The sequence below is a fragment of the Lagenorhynchus albirostris genome, chromosome 17, assembly GCF_949774975.1.
Source record: "Lagenorhynchus albirostris chromosome 17, mLagAlb1.1, whole genome shotgun sequence".
Classification (NCBI taxonomy): domain Eukaryota; kingdom Metazoa; phylum Chordata; class Mammalia; order Artiodactyla; family Delphinidae; genus Lagenorhynchus; species Lagenorhynchus albirostris.
Window position 1 is genome coordinate 10,533,153 of NC_083111.1, and position 18,678 is coordinate 10,551,830.

Below are 18,678 nucleotides of genomic sequence, written 5' to 3' on the forward strand. Positions count from 1 at the left end.
CTCGTTCTAGTCTATGATTAGGGCTTGAATTCTGTCCCTGTTTCCCTTGAGGCCTTCTCTTTTGAATCTAAAGAGCATGTTTGGAAGTCACCAAAACTTGAAAAATGACTATTTCCCTGCATTTCAACATCTATGTCCTAATTCTCCTGCTCTGACTTTGTCGTTTTTTTCTTTTTTTTTTTTTGACCGCTTGGCTGTGGGATTTTAGTTCCCCAGCCAGGGATTAAACCCAGGCCCTAAAACAGTGAAAGCATGGAGTCCTAACCCCTGGACCGCCAGGGGATTTCCAGTCGTGCTCTGACTTTGAAAATATGAATACACTGGATTGAGACCTCCAAGTCCACCTATTTTGTCAGTAACTTCTTTTAAGTGCAAATTGTGTCCATGGCACTATGTCTGGACTGCTGGAGCTATAAAAGTGAATGAGATGGCTCTTCCTTCAAAGAGATGGACCTAAAAGGACTAAACGTGTTGACATTGGAAAGGAGAAAGAAAAGAGGCTAGTCCACATGAGATTGTGGGGTGAAAATGAAGGGATTTAAGAACATGCAGCAATATGGCCGCAATCTTGTGAGCTCCTGGGAAGCAAAAAATGTGCTGGGGAAAGGGCATCTTGTAGGCTTAGTTATTGGGAAACATTTGAAAGTCCCACTGTGGAAATTGTCAAAGAGGAATTTTACACTTTTTTTTCTAATATTGGGAATTTCCTAAAAGCAGGTTTGAGTATTCAGGCCTGAAATGTCCCATAACCTTTTGACATAAAATGTAGATTGGGTTCGAATCAGAACTTTAACTGAAAAGAATGACTGCTGTTATTCTCCCCTTGCTCGTGAGCTCTGTCTTAACTAACTTTGACTTCCTATCCCCTTCTGTTAGAATTAAGACCACTTCTGGGCAAAATTGTGAAGCAGAGGAAGGGAAGAAAACTGAAAAGGATGGAGAGGACCTGCCATGGGCCAGGTACTGCTTCATGTTTTACACACACATTTTATTTAATCTTTAGAACCTACCTCTGACGTAGGCATTACTAGTCCTTTAGACATAAAGAAAACCAAGACTCAAAGAATTTCAGGGCGCCCGTGATTATTCAGCTAGTACATTCCACCGTGCATTCATCCCTCCTTCCACAGTACCATCTTGCCTTCCTTAGAGCTTTCTTTCGCTAACCCCTTACCACATCTGTTCAATCATTCTGGCCTCCATTTTTAGGGATCCTCTCTTTACCTTGAGCTGCCCATAACCGAGGCACCCCATGGAGACAGTTGGGCCTCTGCTTTATACCCTGGCCTACCTCAGAGCTACCTCACTAGCTCGGAGGCTAGTCTTGGCTTTCCCATCTGAAAAATGTTATAAGACTACTTTCCCTATAGGTTTATGAGGATGAATTTGTGAACAGTAAATATATGACAGTCAGAATGCCTGGGGCTTCTCCCTTTCTTTGCATTTGAGCACCTTCTGCTCCTTTGGCAGAGGGTATAAATAGAAATGAGTTTATCAGACAAGCTCGGCCCAACTAAGGTGTTAGCCTGTTGATGTATTACTTCTACCCAATTAAAATGTAAAATGTGCCATTTCTTGCTTGATTAAGGTAGCTATTCTGGTTGTAGCTAAGATAGCAGTGATGGTAAATATATATATATATCCTGAAACCTGAGTCTGCCGTCAGTATTGTTTAATCGGCACAGAGTGAATAGTGAGGCACCTTAGATGCTGGCCCTGAACCTGACCAAAAATATCTTAAATCACAAATTCTTCCTCTTATTCTGTCTTTCTTTAACATGTAAACAATGCACTTCTTTTCCCTTTAGTTTCCCTTTCTCCTAAAAAGCCAATTTATAGTGTTGACCTAGCACTCAGCTTACATATACAGACATGGCAGGCAGGAATGCTTATTCGATAAAATGCTGTTGAATGAACAGAGTGACCCAACAATAGAGAGTGTTGTTACATTTAACTCTTTTTTTTTAATAAAGTACAATTTTAGGTAAGGCCTGAATATAATTATTTTGAAGCAGCTTTAAAAATGGTGGAACAGATGGCTCTGATTATCTCCAAGAGGAAGGAAAAGATTCAAGAGTTTTGTCATTTCTTGTTTAATAGTCTTGGCATTACTTATACATACTTGAGTTTTGAATACACTGGCTTATAAATTCACAATCCCACGCTAACCCTTAGTTCATACTCATGATCTGACCCTACTTCCCATGCCAAGATTTGAGACTCTCCATCTCTGTTTCTGATTCACTGGCTTTTCCAACATTTCATTTCCTGATTAGCCACTGAACCCAGATTTCTGAGGACAGAAAGCACAAGGATCCCCACAAACTTATCCCCCAGCTCTCTCTGTTCACTAAGGGAGAATTTTAGACTCAAAAACTTCTTTTGGGGGTGGGGGTGGACGGTTTGGGCCAGGCTGGTTCCTGGAGAAGCAACAAAAGCCCTGGTCTGGAATAAAATCTACCCACCAGGTTCTGCTGTTTCTGCCTGTTACAGGAGAGGTTTTGGAAAACAGACTCAGAGAGAGACAGACCAGCGCAGGACTATATTAGGACAGAGTCTCAGGATCAACACCAGGGGTTGAAACTGACAGACAGAGGGAAGTATTGGGTTGGGGTGCAGTCTCATCCAAAGACTCAGCCCGTGAGGATATTGAGAACCCAGACAGCCCTTTAGAATTACCCCAAGATGGGGTGAAGGTCCAGGCCTTCAGATCTCAATATCAACATGCCTTTGGTTGTGGACTGCCCTCAGGATAATGGAAAGCTGAGGGTGACCTTGGAGAGGAACTCTTCTTTAGCTGAAGGCAATTCCTGAAGCAGCTGCTGACACTCCCAGAAGCGGAGCACATAGGTTCTCCCATCCTGACAGAATCTGAGCGACACAACACAGTGACCACTAAATACACAGTGTCCACTACATACACAGTGTCCACCACATACACAGTGTCCACCACGTACACAATGACCACTACATACACAGTGTCCACTACATACGCAGCGACCACTACGTACACAGTGTCCACTATGTACGCAGTGACAACTACATATGCATAGTGTCCACTATGTACACAGTGACCATTACATAGTGTCGCTGTGGTGCCACAGAAGTGTATCAGGGCAGGTAGCGCGTAGATGGTGATGAGTCTTGCATTCATTCATTTTGTAGTTGTTCTCTTTCTCACTAGCAGAACCATAGTAACACTAGCCTCTCAGCTTCTGAGATACAGCAGTCATGTTTATTAAATGATTCTAATGTTAAAGAAAAAATCTTTAGACTACAGTACACCACCCTTATCTGCAGGGGATACCTTCCATGACCCCCAGTGGATGCTAAAAATGACAGATAGTACCAAACCCTATATTTGTTTTTTCCTGTACAGACATACCTATGATAAAGTTTAATTTATAAAGTAGGCACCAGAAGAGATTAATAACAAAAACAAATAACAAAATAGAACAATGATAATAATATACTGTAATAAAAGTTATGTGAAAGTGATCTCTCTCTCTCTCTCAAAAAAAAATCTTATTGTGCAAATTTAATGCCTTTTCCATCTGAACTAAGCACTTATCCTGCACCTTGGCCATAGCTTTTGCAGACGGAGGTGCGACAGCAAACCTAGCACCAATTTATTTTTCATTCTGCACAATTTCACAGACAGAAGATTTGTTCTTACCACAGATCTTAGCAACCTCAGCATACGATTTTTTTTTCTTTCTTTATTAAGTGAAGAACTTTCACCTTTTCACCCTTAAGACTTCTCTTTGGCATCTTGCCAGGATCACTACTCTTGCACTTTGGGGTCATCATGAAGTAACATAAGAGTTACTTGAACACAAGCACTGTGATACAGCACCAGTCCATCTGATAACCGAGAGGGCTACTAAGTGACTAACAGGCAGGTTACGCTGAACAAAGGGGTGGTTCACGTCCCAGGTGGGATGGAGCGGATGGCGTTAGATTTCATCACGCTACTCAGAATAATACGAACTTTAAAACGTATACATTGTTCATTTCTGGAATTTTCCATTTAATATTTTCAGACCGCAGTGGACTGAGGGTAACTGAAACTTCGTAAAGTGAAACCATGGGTAAGGGGGGGACTGGTGTGTTTATGAGTCAAAGATTTTATTACAATATTGCAACAGGAAAGCCTCTAGGAGGTCAGTTCAAACATCTACTCTGATTAGAAACACTATAGAAAGAGAACGTCAGCTAACCACTGTTCAACTCCTGGCTGATAGGGGACAGTCGATGAGGGTGTTGACTCAAACAAGTCCAAACCCATGAAATTTTATCAGAAAACCACTTAAGCATGTTTCAGGAATGCTAAGCTCTTTCCTTTCACTAGGCAAAATTTCTGCTGCACACGAGGTTGGGGACAATTTTTCTTTTACATTAACTAGCTACATTTTGTTTATTTGTCTATCACGGTGACCCTTCCTTCACAGAGCCCCACCCCTCTTATCTGGCTGCTTGCAACCTGGATTCATGGGAAGTCCTTCGACACCCACACCTTTCTTTACAGACTAGAGAAGACGCCATTCGCTCTTTATCCCCCATTCCTATCTGACTCCTCAGTGTGTGAACTCTGTTCTCAGATTTCTCCCCACCTTCCACTTTCTTGTCCAAGGCTCAACTGGAAAATGACCAAATTCATTCCCTCAAGGTTTTCTGAACCTTTTTTCTCGTTTCCTCCTCCAGTTTTCTGATCACTAACATTCCCACAGTTGATCCATTCCTTTCCCCTTTCCTCTCTGAAGTCTGGCATTTTCTTCTACCAACAAAGAGTGCTACATTTTGACATTATGAAAGCAATAAATACTAGCAATTATACGTTTGCTGGAAGTTTTGAATATTCTTATTTATGAGCAAACATTGCACTAACGCAAGAAGAAATTAATTGATTTGTAATGATTCTGAAAAAAAGTCTGATTTTCTGCTTGCTGGGGTTCAGCTATAACTCAGATGGGTATATAAGACAACATCAGCCAGCGACTTCCTAAAATCACATGTGCAGGATCTGTTTTGATCCTAGAACAACTGATAACCAGAGGCAACTCTGTACTTTCACTTGTTTCTGCAAGAAACCCAAACACAGCAGGCACTGAAGCCTGTGCTACAAATTTGTAAGAGGCCACATTGTACAGAACATAAGGTTCCACACAAAATATCCTCAACGTTTTATGTTCCCCTAGTCCTCTTGGACTGCATTGCAGTTGGAATTTTCTTTCTCTTCCCCCTGACAGAGTCCAGCCTCTCCAGTTCTACTTTCCCTCCAGAATTTTCCTCTTCAAATATCAAATATCTCCTGATTTTGTAAAGCAAAGCAGTTCAACTCACACCTTTTTTTTTTGTGGTACGCGGGCCTCTCACTGTTATGCTCCGCGGCATGTGGGATCTTCCCGGACCGGGGCACGAACCCGTGTCCCCTGCATCGGCAGGCGGACTCTCAACCACTGCGCCACCAGGGAAGCCCCAACTCACACCTTTTATTTGAGCAAACCACTCTCATGTCGAGAAGCTATATAAAAATTTCTTCTGAACAACGAGCATAAATATTTTCAAAATATAATTATCATCATCAACAATATCAATTCAAAAAATTTAAAAAGCAAAATTAACTATTCTCTCTTTCAAGAATGTAAATAAATGTTAGGGAAATTAGAGAAGAATGTTGTCCCCTCCCTCCCATTCTTAAAGGTGCTCTAATGACAGTGATTGGTCACTTAGAATGTCTGTGGATGGACACATATTAACATGAGCCCCTTCTGAATTTATAGGTGTCTCAGAGAGTCCCATTTAGAGACTTTTCTCTACCTATTACTCCCCACCATTATAATGATTCTTGATCTAGAAAGGCGCAGAGGCTAATTCAGCTTTTCAGAGGTTCCTCCTCCTGCTTTTGTGCTCCAGAACCCCAAAATCCCTTTCCTTTTGCCATGTCTCCTTGTTTTTGCTTCTTCTGTATCAGTTCTGAACAACCTGAAAATCTATTCCTTATCTAGATTCTTACTGCCATTTCTCAGCAAAACACTTAGTCCTCTAGCACTTATACAACCCGCATGCTAAGAAAAACATAATGTGATGCTTTAAGGAACTTTCTATGCTCACACAGAAATTAAGGCATAGATTAGAATTCTGCCTGCCTACTTTTCTCTGCATTTCTGCATCAAGAATCAGAACATAATTATTTTGTACTTGGAAATCTGAAAATGAACCAGCATAGTTCTTTCGAGTCAATAAAAGTATTTTCAAACATTATCTCATGTGACTGCTTGAGAGTCTAGCCAGATGAATGCTATCTTCACTTTACACACATACCTGGTAACTTCCCTGACATCAAGCACCTTGTCTGTGTGTCTGTTTCACCAGTGTACACACAGTGCTTGGGAGAGTGTGTGGCACTTAGTAGATCCTCGGTAAATATTTGTCAAATGAATGAAAATTAGAAAACTAATGTTCAGAAATGAAACGAAATGAATATTTATTGAGTACCCACAATGTGCTGATCACCCAGCTACATATTTTCATCTACACAATATTCCCATGAGCTTGACCAAGTTTAGGAGCTAGATAGTGCAAGCAGATGGATTCTCATTTATTAATCTGAATACTCGCAGTATTTTTTTCTACTGTGTGGGGTTGCCTCACTATATTTAATGCATTTCTAGATTATTTCTAGATAATGTATTATAAATATGTACTATGTATAATGCATATCAGCCTATCTTGTAATTTAGCTCTTTTCTAAAAGATATTTTTAGATCTTGGGTCAATATTTACATAACATTGAAGCTCTAATTTGAGGAAAGCATCCTGAATACAGAACTAACTTAGAGGGAGCAAAGGGTAGGCTTAGTTGCTTGTTTCTGAGAAATATAAAGAACAAACAGTAGGGGCCCTTAGCAATAGATGCTAGGACTAATCTTACCAATTTTGTTTTGTTTATTTTTCTTAAGAAGTAATCTAGAGTAGAAGGTTTGCAGACAGGGCAAGAGTCACATGCCAAAATAACAAGAATGAATGACAACAGACTCTCTTAAGGCTTAGTTAACTGTTATCTGTTTAGTTATCTGTTATATGTTATCTTAGTTATCTGTTATCATAGTTATCTGTTATCTTAGTTAACTTAGTATCTGTTTTTGGAAAGAAAACATCTCAATTGTATCTATCAGGGACCTCATCTTGACAGCTTTTTTGTGTTTACTGTAAGGATTTATCAATTGTGAGGGAGGGAAAAAGGAATGGTCCTTCCACCATTGCACTTGGATAAGAGATATAAAGTCATGTGAAATCCACAAGCTTGTTCAGAGGATAGAGTTTATAGGAGAGATAAGGGATACTTTTTGAATTAATAGCCATTCCTTTTTCCTATGTCTATACCTCTCTCTCCTTTTTCATTTCCTATAGAGCCTGAAACAGAGCCTTAGAAAATGAAGGCTGTTTAAGAAAACAAAAGAACAATTTTGCTAAAATTTCTGTAAAATACCGATAGCACAAAGGTCATTTTGTGACCCATGCATCATATGTAACATAAAATGTTTTTTTCCTATTTCAAGAAGCAGCAGCTTCAGAGCCCTAGACCCAGGTGACCAAAATATGATGGAGGAGATAGAATCCTACAGTGTAACTAGTGATCTCCAATAACCCAACTCCATGGTTCTGGATTCATCATCTGTTTTTCAGTCTACAACTTATTTGCTCTCACAGTAACTCTCATACTCTCATGAAATACTTTCTTCTCTGCATTTTTATGAGTGTATACTCCCGAGTGTCCTCTTACCTCTCTGGTTGCTTCTTATTCTCCTTGGCAAGTACTTTCTCTACTTGATCACTAAACATCAAAGGGCTTGAACCTAGGTGCTCATCTCTTCTTGCTACAAACTCTAAACCAGTAAACTTTTAAAAACTCTAATCAGGGAGAAAGGAATCTAAGCATACCACTAAGAAATTCATCAATTCTCAAAGGAAGAATTCAAGAGAAAGAAGAAACTGAAAAACAGCTAGAAAACAAAGAACAAAAAAATGGCAGTAAGTACATACCTATCAGTAATTACTTTAAATGAAAATAAAATAAATTCTCCAATCAAAAGTCATAGAGTAGCTGAATAGATTAAAAAAACAAAACACATCTAGATGCTGCCTACAAGAGATTAACTTCAGCTGTAAGGACACTCGCAGACTGAAAGTGAAGTGATGGAGAAAATATTCCATGCAAATGGAAACCATAGGAGTTTTTCATACTCTACTGGGGTAGCTATACTTATATCAGACAAAATAAACCTAAAAACAAAGGATATAATAAGAGATGAAGAAGGGCATTATGTAATGGTAAAGAGGTCAGTCTAACAAGAAATAAAATTTGTAAATATTTATGCACCAGACAAAAGGAATATATAAAGCAAATATTAATAGACCTAAAGGGAGGAATAGACAACAATATAATAATAGTAGGGAACTTTAATACCCCACTTACATTGATGGATAGATCATCCAGACAGAAAATCAATAATGATGTAAGTCTTAAATGACACATTAGATCAGATATATACAGAACATTCCATCTAAAAGCAGCAACGTACACATTCTTCCCAAGTATGCATTCTTCAGGCTATATCACATGTTAGGCCACAAAGCAAGTCTCAGTGAATTCAAGAAGATTGAGATCATATTAACCATCTGTTCTGAGCACAATGTTATGAAACCAGAAATCAATTACAAGAAGAAAACTGAAAAAAAAACCCATAAAAAGGTAGAGAGTAAACAACAAGCTACTGAACAAACCAATGGATCATCAAAGAAATCAAAGGAGAAATTTTAAAAATAGCTAGAGACAAATTAAAACAGAAATACAACATACCAAAATCTATGGAATGTAGCAAAAGTGGTTCTAAAGGAAAGTTCATAGCAATACATTCTACCTCAAGGAACAAGAAAAATCTCAAATAAACAACCTAACTTTACACCTTAAAGAACTAGAAAAAAAAAAAAAAAGAACAAACACAGCCCAAAGTTAGTAGAAGAAAGGAAGTAATGAAGACCAGAACAGAAATACATGAAATAGAGACAAAAAGACAAAATAAAAGGTCAACAAAACTAAGAGCTGGTTAAACAAAATTCACAACTCTTTAGCGAGAGTCATCAAGAAACAAAGTGAGAGGACTCAAATAAAATTAGATACGAAAGGAGACATTACAAACGCTACCATACAAATACAAGAATTATAAGAGATTACTATGAACAGTTACATGCCAACAAATTTGATAATCTAGAGAAAATAGATAAATTCTTAGAAACATACAACCTACCCAGACTGAATCACGAAGAAATAGAAAATCTGAACGGATGGACTACAAGTAAGGAGATTGAATCAGTTATCAAAAACCTCCCAACCAATAAAAGTCCAGGACCAGACAGCTTCACTGATGAATTCTACCAAAAGTTAAAGAAGAATTAATACCAATCCTTTTCAAACTTTTCCAAAAAATGTAATGGAGGGAAAATTTCCAAACGTATTTTATGAGACCAGCATTACCCTGATACCAAAACCAGTCAAGGATGCCACAAGGAAATAAAATTACAGACCAGTATCCCTGAGAACACAGATGCAAAAATCAACAAAATATCAGCAACCTGAATTCAACAATACATTAAAAGGATCATACAGCAGGATCAAGTGGGATATATCAATATTTCAGAGATTCAAGAATGGTTCAATATCTGCAAATCAATCAATATGATACATGAAGAAAAAAATCATACAGTCATCTTAATAGATGCAGAAAGAGCATTTTTCCTGGAAGAAAGCGTAAGTGGTAAGCTCCTTGACATCAGTCTTCGTGATGATTTTTTGGATCTGAAATCAAAAGCAAGGACACCAAAAGCAAAAATAAATAAGTGGGACCTCATCAAACCAAAAAGCTTCTGCAGTGCAAAGGAACCCATCAACAAAATGAAAAAGCAAACTACTAACTGAATGGAAAAGAAGTTGCAAATCATATTACTGATAAGGGGTTAATATCCAAAATATACAAAGAACTCATACAATTCAGTAGACAAAAAACATTCAATTTGGTTAAAAGTGGGCAAAGGATTCAAATAGACTTTTTTCCAAAGAAGACACACAGGTACATGAAAAGATGTTCGGTATCACTAATCATCAGAGAAATGTAAATCAAAACCACAATGAGATATCATCTCATAGCTGTTAGAATGGCAATTATCAGAAAGACGAGATATAACAAGTGGTGGGCAGGGCGTGGAGATAAAAGAACCCCTGTGCACTGTTGGTGAGAATGTAAACTGATGTGGCCACTATGGAAAACAATATGGAGCTTCCTCAAAAAATTAAAAATCGAATTACCATATAATCCAACAATTCCATTTCTGGGTAGTTATTTGAAGAAAATGAAAACACTAACTTGAAAAGCTATATGAACCTTCATGTTCATTGCAGCCTTCTTTACAATAGCCTTCCTTACAATAGCCAAGCTAAGTGTCCATTGATGGATGAATGTATAAAGAAAATATATATATTTTTAAGAACTTAAAAACCTATATATTTTTAAGATTACATATATCATATATATATGATCTTAAAAGTTCTCATCATGAGAAAAAATATTTTTTGTAACTACGTATCATGATGGATGTTAACTGGACTTACTTTGGTGATCATTTTGCAGTGTATACAAATATTGAGTCATTATGTTGTACACCTGAAACCAATGTAATGTTATGCCAATTATACCTCGATTAAAAAAAAAACAAACTCTTAACAGGAAAAATTTAAAAATCACGTCTATATAATAGCTCCTGAATGTGTATCTCCAGATTTCTCTAAGAGATAACCCCATACCACACTGTCTATAAAACAGCCCATATGGTTGTTTCATAAGCACCTTGAACTTAGCATGTCTAAACAACCCTTAATCATACCCACCACATCCACTCCTTTTCCTAAGTCACTACCATCCATCCAGTTGCTCATGACCAAAACTGGGCAGTCAACCCTGCTTCTAAGTCATGTAAAGTCTACCTTAAAACACATCTTAAATTTGTCTCCTTCTTTTCCCCCTCTATAGCCATCACCCTAGTCCAAGATGGCATCATCCACCTCTCTTCTGGACTCCTGCAGTAGCCTCCAAATTGATGGCCTCAGATTTACTATTGCCCTGTTCATCCATCTATTCTCTACACCATAAAAACAGTGATAATTTTAAAAAATACACATCTAATCATGTCACTATAATATTTTAAATCCCTACGGTGACATCACATTGTTTTCTGAGTAACATTCAACTCCTTCACTTCACGATCCTGAACGGCTAGACCCTAGGCTCATCTCTCTCCACCAACCCCTGCAGCACTCTGATACTGACTGCCATTCGGTTCTGTCAATGACCCTGGTTCTCTTTGAGCCTTTTCCACGTAATCTGTCTTCTGTCTGCTGCAATCCAACATCCACTCTACTCGGAGTAGCTAAATTCTAAATCTTCTGAACTGAAATTAGGCATTATTTACTTAGGAAACCTGTTCCTAATTCCCTAGGCTAGGTCAGTCCAATCTGTTCTTCACCGCCTTAGAGTATTGGACTTCATTTTGCTAGCACTTACGATATTGTCATTAAATAATAGTTCTTTGTAACGAACTGTTGAACGACTTCTCCACCAGAATGTCAGCTTATGAAAGCAGGGACTCTGCCTGTTTAGTTTATGACTATATTCTTACACGGGGTCTTCAGTATAGTTGGTGCTTAACACATATTTGGTAGATAGATAGATAATCACTCAATATCTATTAATCACTTGTGTGCTGCTTACTGTTCTAAGTTCTTTTATGTGTATTTTCATTTGGCCTCACAATAACCCTGTTGGGTGGGTACTTTTATAATCTTTATTTTAACTATGAAAAAACAGGTACAGAAAGATTAATAACTTACAGATGTATATTCTCCATCCCTGCTACCGTGGCCATTTTTTTTTTGGCCACGCCATGTGGCTTTCAGGATCCAATTTCCCCGACCAGGGATAGAATCCGGGCGGCTCAGCAGTGAAAGCACAAAGTCCTAACAACTGGACCGCCAGGGAATTCCCCCATGGCCATTTTGTTCATGAACTCATTGGTTAAGAGTAGGAATAGCTGAGGAAAGAAGCTATTTATTAAGATCTTCTGCTGAGGTTGCTCTTTAGGAAGCATTCATATGGAACAAAACTTTTTTTACAGTTAATAATTATATGGAGAGGTTTATCTACATACCTCTTCCTGAGACCTCCTTGTCAAAATCTTCCAATCATTTTTCCCCTAAATACCTGATCATACAAAGTAGGATCAGGTACTCTGCCTGTACCTGATCATACTTTGTAGTAGTACCTGTAGTAGTACTACAGGTACTACTCATCTACTACCCATGATTAAATGTAGATCTGTGTTTCTGGTCATCTGTCTTTCCAGGCAGAAAAAAAAACACCAGGTACATTGACTGAAGTTCTGCCCCCTTGGAGGATTTGCTTTCGCAACTATTTTTCAGGGCTGTCTCTGAAATGGGCTGTGGAGTTGCAACTATTTACTTTTGGGTGGTACCACCATATCATGCAGCACTCTTTGTACAGAAGACTGAAAGTTTTTTCTTTTTAGGTAATCAGATCACAGAAAAGAGTAGTGGGTTGAAAAACAAGGTTATGTAACAGCACTATAATTGGCTGTAGAAATTGCTTGTGCTTTTAAGATTTTCTTGAGCTTGACATATGATAGTTCCACTTGGTGATGGAGTGCTGCTGTCTACAACCAACTTTATGGCTTGGTGAGTCAGACCCGAGTCACGATGGGCAGCTGAGGTTGCATGGTAACTTGGTGGCCACAGTCAAGCGTTTTGTTTCCATGAGGCCCAGAGGCAAGCCAGAAGTTGTTTTTTCAAAAGGAGAATAGTTACATTCAAAGAATTGTGGCCTTGCTCTGAAATCTTAAAGGTTTGCTCTGTGATTCACCTTCAGCGACCTGCCAGTGGCTCCGTACGACATCTCTATCTTCCACTAAACATTGCTTTTACTGCATCTCAAAATTTTGATAGTTGTATTTTCATCTTCATTTACTTCAAAATATTTTAAAATTTTTCCTGAGATTTTTTTTTCCTTTTACACTTATATTATTTAGAAGTGTGTTGTTTAATCTCCATGTATTTGGGGATTTTCCACTGTCTCCCTGCTATTGATTTCTAGTTTAATTCCATCCTGATCTGAGAGCTGACATTGTCAGACTTCTGTTTTTAAAATGTGTTAAGGTATATTTTATGGTCCAGAATGTGGTCTATCTTGGCAAATGTTTCATGTGAGCTTGGGAAGAATGTATATTCTGCTGTTGTTGGATGAAGCAGTCCATGGCTGTCCATGGTATCCAGTTGATTAACAGTGTTTTTGAGTTCAACTATGTTCTTTCTGTCTGCTATATCTGTCTATTTCGGAGAGAGGGGTTTTGAAGTCTCCAACTATAATAGTGCATTCATCTATTTCTGCTTGCAGTTCCATCAGATTTTGCCTTATGTGTTTTGTTGCTCTGTTGCTAGGTGCATACATTTTAAGGATTGTTATGCCTTCGTGGAGAATTGGCCCCTTAATCATTATGTAATGTCCCTTTTTATCCCTGATAACTTTCCTTGTTCGGAAGTCCACTCTGTCAGAAATTATTATAGCTACTCCCACTTTCTTTTGATTAGTATTAGCATGGTTACTGTTTTCTATTTGTTGCCCTTGTTCATTGTTACTATTTTGTTCTCTACTCTTTTTGTGCCTTTTGAGGTTTTCATTGAGTATTTTATATGATTTTCCATTTTCTCTCCTCTCTTAGCATATCAATTATACTTCTTTCTTTTACTTTGTTTAGTGGTTTCCCTAGAACTTGTAATACATTTACAACTAATTCAAGTCCACTTTCAAATGACACTGTACTGCTTCACAAGTAGTGCAAGTACCTTGTAATAAGAAAATAATCTTAATTCTCCCTCCCTCCTATGCCTTGGGAAGACATCCTCATGGGTCATACTCTGTAGCTGAACCTCTGGAGCCATCTGGGATTTGAATCTATTTATAGAGTTAGAAGCAATGAGAGGTGATGGTAGTAGGCCTTAAGGAGGATCAGCAGTGCCCTGAAAATAAGAGATCTTTTACAATTACTTTAGACAAAAGGTGACTAATCTCAGAAAATGGTAGAAATCTTGCTCTGAGTGTCAAAAGAAAACTGCAGGAATTTGGGTCTTCAGAATCCTCAGCTGTATTGGAATTTGTGTATATGCCCTCCTCCCAGATTCCAGAATCTCACTCTTTTCTAATTAATTCTCTAAAATACCCTGAGAAGTTAGAATTAAATTTTCATTGCAATTTAGCCATCCACAGGATTAAATTTTGGATTTGGTTTTTAGAAATTTCAATTCTTTGACTACAGAAGATAAAAGTCACCTTAAGGGCCATTATAGAAGCTTTTTGGTTCCTTACCAAGACCTTGAGTCACGAATTTAAAACCCTAACCCCATTTTCCCCCTCCACGTCATCCAGCATATTTAGAAACAACCAAATCAATCCATCATAGTTTTACTTTTATTTCCACTAAATTGTTCAGTGGCAGCAACATGCAAAGTGTTTCCAGGTGGCTAGAGGTGATACCTTAAGTAGTGTTTTTCCATGGCATGCCATGGGTACCATTGCCCCATTTGCCACTGGCAACAGAATCATAATTATCTTTAACTCTAGCCAGATCAGAGAACCCATTCCAGATTCCTAATACTAATACTAACTAATTCCTACTACTAACTACTATTCCTAATACTAACTATTGTTTGGGTAACAATAATTGTGTTCGTCAAGAAGCAGAGCCATCATGCATGTTGTGAGAATAAGAAATTCATTACACAAATTAAGCTTCACACAATTATGCGAGGAGCTGGGGAAGTGAAGGCACAGAAGGGAAAAGTGGAGGACCAGAGAGCGAAGCACTAAACCAGGCCTCCTGAAGCACTGTGGCAAGTGGACATGGTAGAGCTTGCAGAGAAATCATGAAGCCAACACACATCTGCCCAAATGGACGAAGGGGGAGCTAATGGGGAGGTAAATGGGAAGCAGGGGTCTCTGTGCAGCTCTTGCCTTTACAAGTCTGCACCCAAGCAGCTGGAGTGATCTTGGGGCCCCTGTGAGTCAGTGGGTTCAACAGCTGGAAAGACGAACTGGACAAGAAGTGAAGTGAAGTGAGGAAAATCTGGGAAAGTGAAGGTGCAGTGGGAAATTTAGAAGATCAGAGTCGAACAGACTCTCCTGGTTTCATCATTCTCTATTGTGAACCTAAGAACCTTAATTAATTTTTGTGAAAATTTCTATTTTTCTAGTTGTAAAACATAGATGAAATATTTACACTCAGGGATTGCTTGCCTACCCCTAATATTTTTTTGAAAACTATTTTACCTTTTTGCCAAATTTTAAATTAACAGTGAAATGTTTTCATCATAAGGTAAAAGAGTTTCAAAAGATGTGACTTTTGGCGTATTTTAATTATTGACATTTGATATAAAAATCGTATTACCATTCTTTTCAACGTATCTATTCAATATAATCTAAATGCTATAGTGACTTTATGCCCAGCATCATCAATTTTAAAACTCCATGAATAAGCTCTTCTTTAACAACCAGAAATTTTACATTGTCCCATTTTCTCCTTGAACTCATATTTCCATTCCATTTCTCCTACAGAATTTTATCCTAACATATTTTTATGCTTGAAGGTCTTTTATTGATCACACTTTATAGCTTTCTGCTATAAAATTATGTACATAAATTGAAATTAATTTTTTAAATATTCTCTGTGACCAGAGGAACTAAGTGTTATTTTTCCTTCATCTGGATTAAGTTATCATTCCAATAATTATTGGCTTATTATTGATCAAAGAAAGTTAGTATATTACAGAAACGGATAGGTAAACCTTGAAAGTAAAGTTGAATTAGAAATGTACATTTTAATATGTATAATACATATAAATGTATATGCATATATAACTCTCTCCTCTGACGGTGAGAAACTTGGATCCCATCATCCTTAAAACATTTACTTATCTGATCAATCCCACCTATAGGTAAACAATCTCCCATCACCACTGCCCCACCTCCACAACCTCTTCACACCTCTCAGCTCCGACACCCCACACGTGGCCACTGTGCAGATAGAAACCTTCTTCACCGTGCTCAGACAGACCTGCAGTGCTAGGCTTGCACTCCTATTTCCTCCCTTTGGGTTATTTTGCTCTGCCCTAACTACTGGCGTTTGGACTAAATTATTCTGAAAGGAAACCAGATAGGGAGGGGAGAGAGACCATGCATGTTTACAAATCTTAACTCTTTAATTCTGAAATAGACATTGGACGTAATTGGACACAGCCTTTCTATGAGTTTCTATGAGAAATAACCTACAGTACCCTTCACTATTTACTACTGACATACTTTTGTTGCTTTCTTCTCAGGATTCTCCTCAGTATCCACAATTTCGTTGGGAAGAATTAGGGAGTTAGAAGAAGATAGGTCTTGAAAGACGATTGTCACCTCTTTAATCCAACTCTACAAATATATCTGATTTCAGAGTATTCCAACACAGGCAAAATACCCTATTTCTAATGCCCCAGTTTGTCTAGAATAGCAAAATGTCTTAGAAAAGACAAAAGCCTTATCAAGAGTTTATGTTGATGTGGTTGAGCAAGGTTTTACATACTTTTCTCTAAGAGTTGGGATGGGTGAAACACAACCCTCTCTTTTGTAATATGAGGGAAGTTTGATTGTGAGAAGGGGAGATGGAAGAAATAAACCAAATGATGCCTTGACCACAGGCCTATTCTCAGGCAGCTCAATTTTTGCAAAAACTAGAAATTGAGAATATGAAAATGGATTTTCTTAAATTGTCCACTGCCTACCAAGTTCTTGGAAAGCCTTCACGGACACTCAGAGGCATATCTACCTAATTTGGCAATTATTGGCCTATGTGTTTGTCTTAGTCAATTTGGGTTGCTACAACGAAGTAACATAGGCTGGATGGGTTATAAACAACAGAAATTTATTTCTCATAGTTCTTCAGGCTGAGAATCTGAGATCAGGGTTTCTGGTGAGAGCCCTCTTCTGAATTGTAGATGGCCACATTCTTGTTGTATCCTCATATGGTAGAAAAAGCTTCTCTGGCCTCTTTTTATAAGGGCACTGGTCCCTTTCATGAGGGTTTTACCCTCATGACCTAATTACCTCCCAAAGGCCTTACCTCCAAATACCGTCATATTGGGTATTAATATTATTAATAAGTGTTCCCCACCAGCTAATATTAACAGTAGCTGGTGGGGGATTAAATTTTAACATATGAATTTTGTGAGGGGAACACAGACATTCAGTCCATAACAGTACTTTAAAAAATTAGAAGTAGCAATAAATTTTAGTGAAATGATGGCTGTGAAAAAAACAAAGTAATTCGTGCAGATAATCAACAACATGCACAGATGAGAATGAAAAGAAGTATGTTAAAATGTTATTCATCAGTGAGAATTAAGTAGGAATTACATTCTACTTCTATCAGATAGAACATATAATGGACAATACAAAAATCATTTAAAAAAATTTTTATCAAAACTTTTTGACTTTTTAAATCCAGTTTTCATATTAATACTCATCTCTGTCACATTATTTTAGATGTTTAATGAAAATTACCTCAACTATTTAGATTTAAGATGTTAAATCTTAAAGGCATGAAATATTTTTAGGAGTTGGGGTGAACTCATTCACCCTTGTTGTTTCATTATTCAGCAAATAGTTGAATGCCTACCAAGAGCTCAGTGCAGAGCCAAACACAGGGGATATAACAGTGAGTGAAATTCAGTATGGTCGCTGCATCCATGGAGATACAGTCTAGAACCCTTTGATGAAAGCAAAAGGAGCCATAACTTAGGCAAGAAAATGAGATCCACACGCAGAGCATCGATTAGCCAGAATGAAAGACAGGCTTTAGAGTGTCTCTGTGGCTTTCAGCTTCAGGAACCTGAGAACCCTCTTTTTGAGATGGTTCCATTGGATCATCCAGTCATGGACACCTCCTGCACCTATGGATCTTTGGTCTTATTTAAATCCCTCAGGGGGTGAATGTGGCTGATGTAGCTTGGGTTGTGTTTCTACCTCTGGGAATAGTTGGGTGACTGTAATAGGCAGTTTCACCATGATCACAAAGAAGGAAGTTCCTTAAAGTTTAAAAAATTAAAAAATAGTAGGGAGGGCAGGGTTTCTACTGAAAGAAAAAGAGAAAGTATATTGGGGGAAGGATGTCCACTCCAGTTTTCAACCATGAACCAAAATCTGTATCTGGCTCATCTTCTTATATAAAAGTCAGCTCATTAGTTTCTAATAGTTTACATTTTAAAACTCTGAATCAGCACCTACAATGCTGTTCCTCTCCTCTGCTCCTCTCCCTTCTCATCCCTTTTCTTTCCTTCTCCTGTTCTCTCCTGTCTCTCTCTCTAAATATCTAGACAATATTGCCCTGCTTTCCTTGAGAGGATCCCTAACCACCTTTATATAAAATTTATTTAAAAGTCAATGCTGTAATAATTTTCTGTAAGTATATTAAAATAGAGCTATAATGTAGAGCTTTATAAAGAATCTTTTTCATACACAC